Source organism: Nannospalax galili, unplaced genomic scaffold (genome assembly GCF_000622305.1).
Source record: "Nannospalax galili isolate Female #2095 unplaced genomic scaffold, S.galili_v1.0 scaffold765, whole genome shotgun sequence".
Classification (NCBI taxonomy): domain Eukaryota; kingdom Metazoa; phylum Chordata; class Mammalia; order Rodentia; family Spalacidae; genus Nannospalax; species Nannospalax galili.
Window position 1 is genome coordinate 1,145,774 of NW_008352647.1, and position 7,471 is coordinate 1,153,244.

Here is a 7,471-nt window from a genome sequence, read left to right on the forward strand (position 1 = left end):
CCTGCTTTGAAGATTAATCCCAGGGCCTAAGGAATCACACAAGCTCTCTGCTTCTCTGTACCATGGAGGAATACCCTCTGCCCCTTTGCAGTTCTTGATGTCTCCAAAGATCTGTGAGATTCTTGGGTGCAGAGGATGCTCATTTTCTTGTGATTCTGTTCTTACTGGCAAGACAGGGATCTGGTGGTTCATTTAGATGCTTCCCTTTCTCTCTTTCAGCAGAACCTTGCTGTGCAGAGTAAGGGCTGTAGAGATAGGCCTGTGTTTCCTATGTGAATTTTGTAAAGGGAGGAAATAAGAAGAACTTAAAAGTACTTATATGAAAGGCTCTAAGTTTCTGACTTAGAAAAAATTTTTGCTGTTCTTGAGTGAAGGTCCAGTGTTTAGAAAATCATGGTGACTGCCCCACTCTATGCTGCTGTGACATCACCTTTTGATCCAAATAATGCTAGAAGGTCACTCCTCACTCTCGTGATCTGGTTAGCATCCAGATAAGGTCAGACATTCATTAATGTTGAATTACCAAAGAATTCCTATGGAAATGCATATGACATCTACATTATAACCATAATTAGCTAATTAACCAATCAATTATAATGATTAATGTGATCATCATGAATATATGGCAAATGGTTATTAATTCCTAGCGTTTCCAAAGTGAATACATTAATCACAGCTGAATCCATGGTATAATGTGGGTGCCTAATTGTCATTCTGAACTCTAGGTGTGATATAATAACTTACATCTGCTCAGAACTTTCACAATTTATCAAGCCCTTGCTCACAATTTGCCTTATCCTTTCTTTCACAACAAACTTGTGAATCACTTGAAGGAACATAGTCCAGTAGGCCCCATCATTCGTTATTTTTCTTCTCCCAGTTTAGTTACCAGCTCTTAAATACAGTCTCAAATTATTGCATGGATATTTTCAGAAATAACTTATATTTTATAAAATTTCACATCATTCTGAGTTGTGGGATGAAATCTCTACTATTTCACTCTTCCCAGGATGTAAGTTGCCCTTGGTCCAACCTATCAAGTCCATGTATGTGATCTCCCTATTAGTCACCTAGTGACTGCCTCGGTTAGCAGATCAACTACCACAGGATTGCAGAACGTGTGTCCAACTCCGCCTTATTTCACTGAATTTTAATGACCCCAAATCATAAGAGTAATGCTATTGGCAATTTTATTGTGGTGCACATTTTGTTACAATTATTTTATATTATTATTATTGCTGTTTATCTCTTATTGTGCCATACTTTATAAATTTAACTTTTACTTATGTAATAATGTATAAGAAAAAACGTTACACAGGGTTAAAACACAGCCAAAGCTTCAGGCATTCAATGAGGCTTTAAAACATTTCCCCTGAGAATAAAGTCAAAGGAAGGGGGTTATTGTATTACTAATGTTTCCATTTCACAGATGGTAAAACTAAGTTTCAGAGAAACTGGATAAATTTACCAACATCCTACATTTTGGTATTTCTTCCTTCCAATGGGTCTTTGAACAATCGTAGTTGATCATAGCAGTTCTAGGCAAGTGTGCTCAGACTAGGGCTTTCAAATACATTCCCAGGCCTTTTGTTGCACAGCCCTTTCAGATGTTTGCTTAGAAAATTAGTGAGCACGTTATCACATCAGAGCTGTTATGCAATGAGAATTTCACCCCATTACTGGTGGAGAAAAGCTATGTGTCACTTGGAGATAGGAAGGGAAAACGGGGTAAGAGTCTCTGTTCCCACTGTAAGGTTATATGGGGAAGTACAGTCAAGACCCATTTCACAATTTTTCCTCCATCACAAATCACACAGTACTAAGTACAACTTTAAGTGCATGTAGCAATTAACAAGCATGTTTATTAAATTAAATGCATATAACTGAAATAATAGCTAATCTCAAACCAAGTCAATTAACCAACCCAAACAAAGCAAGGGTCTTTTGGAATTACACACCAAGTCCTAGAATGAAAGACATCTTAGAAAGTCTGCATTCACTTATTATCTGATTTTTCCTACAAAATTGGCGATCAATAGATGTGTTATAACTATAAATTTGGAATAAATCACTAAGGCATGTCAGAAGACAGGAACGTAGAGTTGGGTTTAAGTTTCAGGCTTGGGATGAGATGACTAAGTGGGAGGTCATGAAAGCATCCATCCAGGGAAGTGGGAGACTGTCAGGGAGAAAGCCTGATGTAGTCAGACCAGTGCCAGGAAGCAGATGGATTCAAGGTAGCACAGGAGGAACACCTGAGGGATTGGCCATCATGGAAGAACTTGAAGACTCGAGTGAATGGAGGCAGCATCTGGTAGAGGAGCACCTAGTCCAAATGCAGCCAGGGGGTCACTTTGAATATCACTGTAAGACATGCTTTCACACAAAGAGCTTTTGCACAATGGATGAACTTCTTTGAGCTCCTGGCTCCACTTCAAAATTATTTACTCTCAGAAACATCAGAGGCAACTTGAAACTGACTCCAAACCTGCTAAAGTGTCCTGTAAATGATCTTGGTCCATAACGTCAACAGTTCCAAACCACATTGGGAAGAGCTTCCCAGGAGGGGATCAGCAAACCAGAATGCCTATGTTCATCTGTGCCACACCTGGCTAGGGAGTGCAGGTCTCACTCTTGGAAGAAGAAAGTTTATAGGTGCACTTTTCACTTAAGGGAGTCCACATTTTGAAAAAAAAAACCAACAACAATTTTCCTTTGGTTCTTTCAAAGAATGAATAAAAGTTAGAGTACCTTTTATGGTTCACTTCATTCCTCGAGTGCTTATTTAATGATACTATGGACTGAATGCTTATGCCCCTACAAAATCCACAGTTGAAGCCTAACACCCTTGGTGATGAGGTGGAGGCCCTTGGAAGGTGGTTAGGTCATGAGGACTTTGTCTTCATGAATGGAATTAGTGCCCTTCTAGAAGTGCTTGAGGGTGTTCCTTCTGTCATGTACAACATCATAATAAGGCACACTTTTTGAAGGAGAGCTGGTGTTCTCACCAAACATTGAATCTTCTTATGTATTGATCTTGGACTTCTTAAACTCTGGAATTATAAGAAATAAAATCCTGTTGTTTATAAATTACCCTCAGAAACATTTCATTACTACAGCATGAACAAACTGGGACAAGCGCCTACTGGTTTGTGATGGACCCAGGAAGACATAGATCTATATATTCTTTCCAGGTGCTCTCAGTGGAATAGGGCAGGTAGGAGGATAAGTTAATAGGTTCCCTGGGAGGTGGAGCTATCTGACAGCTGCAGTGCTGGTTAAAGCGAGCAGTGTATGGAATAGAGAGCATTTCTTTTTCAGATCAGATTTAACTAGGTTGAGCCAAGTCTATGTGGTTTAGCATGATTATGTGAGCATGCTGGAAGAGATTTGCCAACACTTCTCACCATTTTAAGGGTAGCCAGAAAGGTCTATCACCACAGAAAAATGAAATTGTGCATCATTGTTATAAAGTCAATGGACACATGTTACATTATGTATAAAGCACATAGGAAGGTGCCTAACAATTAGATGTTTAGTCTGAGTCCTCAGAAACAGGACCTGAGGCAAAGATGAAGCACTAATGCATTACTGGGAGCTGCAAGCCCTAGGCAGGAAGAATGAGGGCAAAGGAATATGAGGCTGGGAAACCCGGAAGCAAACACACCCGTGATCAGTTTCATTTAAGGTTGGAACTAGTTATCTAGGTGTGCAGGAAATCTCCACTTAGAGACCCAGTGCTTCTCATGAGTGCAACAGAGAGGACAGTGGGCCTTGTCTGCCACATCCCTCCTTTTCCTGTCATCCATAAGCAAAGTTTGTTTAACCAAAACTCAGAAATATCTAGTTTTGGTGTGGTATAAGAGAATTGTTCAGGGAACCATCCGCCTCAGCTGGCCCTAGAAACATCTGCTGCAGGATCCCAAGTGCTGTATGGCCCCAGCTTGGTGTATCTTGCTTTTCCCTGATGCCTGGTTTTGATGAAAGGCATATGTTGTGTTCAAAGGCCTCTGCTCAGCTCAGCCTCTGTGTGCCCTTATGTAATTAGTTTGTTTAAACTGGGTCTGATTATGTCAGGTCTTGACTGTGGCCCTAAGTACAAGGTTGTAATAGGATATACCTATTAAACAGATGTCAGACTTTAATGGATATGTTTTGAAAAATCAATTGGAATTAAACTTTCAATAACTACTGTAGAGCAAGGAAAATGTATCCCCTACACTCAACAAAGCAGTGTGGCCTTTTACTGGTTCTCCCTTGTCATTTCCTCTCTGTTCCTTCTGGTTCTCAATACACCTTCCTCCTACATTCGCTTAAAAATAATCCATTGAGTTTAGTGAGGTTGTTCGCGTGTGCAAGAGTGTGGAGTTACTGGATCAAGGACTGCTAACCAGTGACTACACTGCTGAAGAAAAATGACCTCCCCCCGAGTCTATTAACTGTCAATAGCTCCCCAGCTAGGGGTTGTGCCTCATGAGTCTCTCTCTCATCCATGCTGGAGTGCTGAGGGGATCAATCTTGTGTAAATCTTGTGTAGTAACCACAGCTGCTGTGACTATGAGTGCAATGGCTATGTCACGGACAAAGACTTTCACAGCACTCCTCCCTGTCCTCAGATGCTTACATTCTTTCTGCCTTTTCTTCCCTGATATTCCCTGAGCTTTGGGAAAGCAGTTCCCACACACGATAGACTGTGTATCAGTCAATTAGAAGACATTTTGCAATTCGGATTCCTGCATTCCCAATCACCAGGTATTTTGATTTGGTGAGGAACTTAGGCAAATGAATTTTTAAATGTTTCTTAGAGCAAGATAAGATCTGACCAAGTTTGGTGGTTATGAGCATAGGAACAATCAAAGATGCTCAGTTACAGACAATGAGAGGTGATTATTTCCCGAGAACCAATGAATTACCGCTATAGAATAGTATTCTATTCCTCACCTATTCCTCAATTATTGACTGACTGTTGGATGAATGGATGAATGGGTTGATCCATTCCTTGCTTCTTTCAATCTTTTATTTTTATTAGATTATTTTTTGTATCTCCTGAGCACGCGGGAAGTATAAGCTGCCAGATTATACTACTTTAGGTTATAAAAGGTGTCTTCCTAAGACATTCTTCTGCAATTAAAATAAATGTTTGTTGGCACTGGAGAGATGGCTCAGTGATTAAAAGCACTGCTTGCTCTTGCAGAGGACCCACTTGGTTCCCAGCATCCACATGGTGGCTAACAACTGCCTGTAACTCCAGTTCCAGGGGATTCAATGCCTTCTTCTGGCCTCCATGGGCACTGCATGCACATGGTATACTTACATTCATATAAGTAAATGAATAAAAAATTAAAAAATAAAAGATTATGCCATCTGCTCCCCTACTTCGGGACCATCTGTAGCCCCTCCCACTGCTCTAGGCCCAGGCTTTCTTGCTGGTTAGTAGGAGCCTAGATTTTTTTTCTCCCCTCAACTTTTATGTGACGACCTTTTGTGCTGCCTTGGAGGGCCTGACTTAGCCCTTGGGTGAATTTCCCAAATGTGCAGCATCCATCCCCCTTCAGTGGAACCATCTTCAGTCCTTCCCACTGATCCAGGCCCAGGCTTCCCTCCTGGCTAGTAGAGGTCTGGACTTCCTCATCCCATGTCCCACAACCTTTCCATGTACAGACCTTTTGAACCTGCCTTGGTGATGAGCTGGCCAAATCTTACCCCTGCTTTGAGACTCTCTGCAGCCCCTCCCACTGCCCCAGGGCAAGGCTTTCCTGATGGCTAGTAGAGACCAGCACATCCATTTCCCATCTCCTCCCCTGGGACCTTGGTATTATCCATCTGAGGCTACTGAAGTATCCCTAACTAGACAGGGCTGCTTCACTCCTAGAGAAATCCTGAACAGCCTGATTGGAGCCATCTGATCTCTCTAATATAAAATCAGAAGAGAGAACCTGAGCCTAGACAAATCACCTTTTAACACCCAGTCAGAAAGCAACCAAGGTACAGTACATCAATAATACAAACACTCAGACTTCAGCTCAACAAAGGAAGGCTTAAATTTCCTACCAGAATCAGAAACAACAAAAGAAATCCACGTGCCAAAACAAGAGAAAATAATAATATTAAAAACCAAAATAATATGTCCCCACCAAACATCACCAGTCCTATAGAAGAGATCTATAATGAGAACCCCTAGAGGTAACCCAGGACACAGAATTTAAAAGAACAATCATAAACATGATTTAAAAATTCAAAGAAATTAAAGAATACACAAACAATTCAAAGAACTAAGAGAATAGGGTAAACTACTGACTGAATTCACAAAAGAGGTAGACGTATTAAAGAAAAAGGCTGAAATGTAGAAGGAAGTGAAAAACTCAATAAAACAATTTGAAATGACAGGGGAAAGCCTCAACAATAGAATGAATGAAATGGAAAACAGAATATCAAGACTGGATGATAAAGTTCAAGACTTGGACCGAACAAGTGAAGACTAAGAAACAAACAAACAAAAACAAACAAAAAACAAAACAGGAATGGAGTATGCAGGAAATGGGGACACCATGGAAAGACAAAAAGGAGAAAGAAAAAGGAGAAGAATCCCAGGCAAATGGTATTTACCAGATCTTAGAAGAAAATTTCCCCAAATTAAGGAAAGACACACACAAGTACAAGAAGCACATAGAACACCAAATTGGCAAGAACAGAAAAGAAACTCCCCACGGCATATCATGGTAAAAACATTAAGTGACAGAACAAGAGAGAACACTGAAAGCTGCAAGAGAAAAGCAACACATTGCACATAAGGGAAAACCCATCAGAATTACAGCTGACTTTTCAATGCAAACTATGAAAGCCAGAAGAGCCTGGACCAAAGGATTCCCAGTTCTAAATGACAATGGATGCCAACTCAGAATACTCAGCAACCCTGTCCATGAGAGTTGAAGGGTAAAGAAAAATCATACATGACATGAGTAGACTGAAAGAATTCATGTCCACCAAAACAGCCCTACAGGGAGTCCTTGAAGCAATACAAAGGACCGAGGAAAGGAACAATTATACCCGAGAGGCGACAGAAGGAAACTAAATGAAGGTGTGATTGTGTAACCACAAAATTAGACCAAGAATGCAAACAAAATGTAAAATAATGACAGGAAATACGCATCCTTTGATAATAAATTTAAATATCAATGGCCCAAGCTCCCCAGGCAGAAGACACAGGCTAGTTGAAAGGATTACAAACCAAAATTTATCTTTTTGTTGTCTGCAAGATACTCATCTCAAATCCAAGGATAGGGTGAAAGGGTGGAAAAAATATTCCAACAAATAGCAGTAAGAAACAAGCAGGGGTTGCAATTCTGATATGTGAGAAAATAGACTTCAAACTAAAACTAATCAGGAGAGATAGAGAGTGCCATTTCATTATGATAAAAGGAAGAATTGACCAGGAACATATTGTAATTATGAACTTATATATATATATATA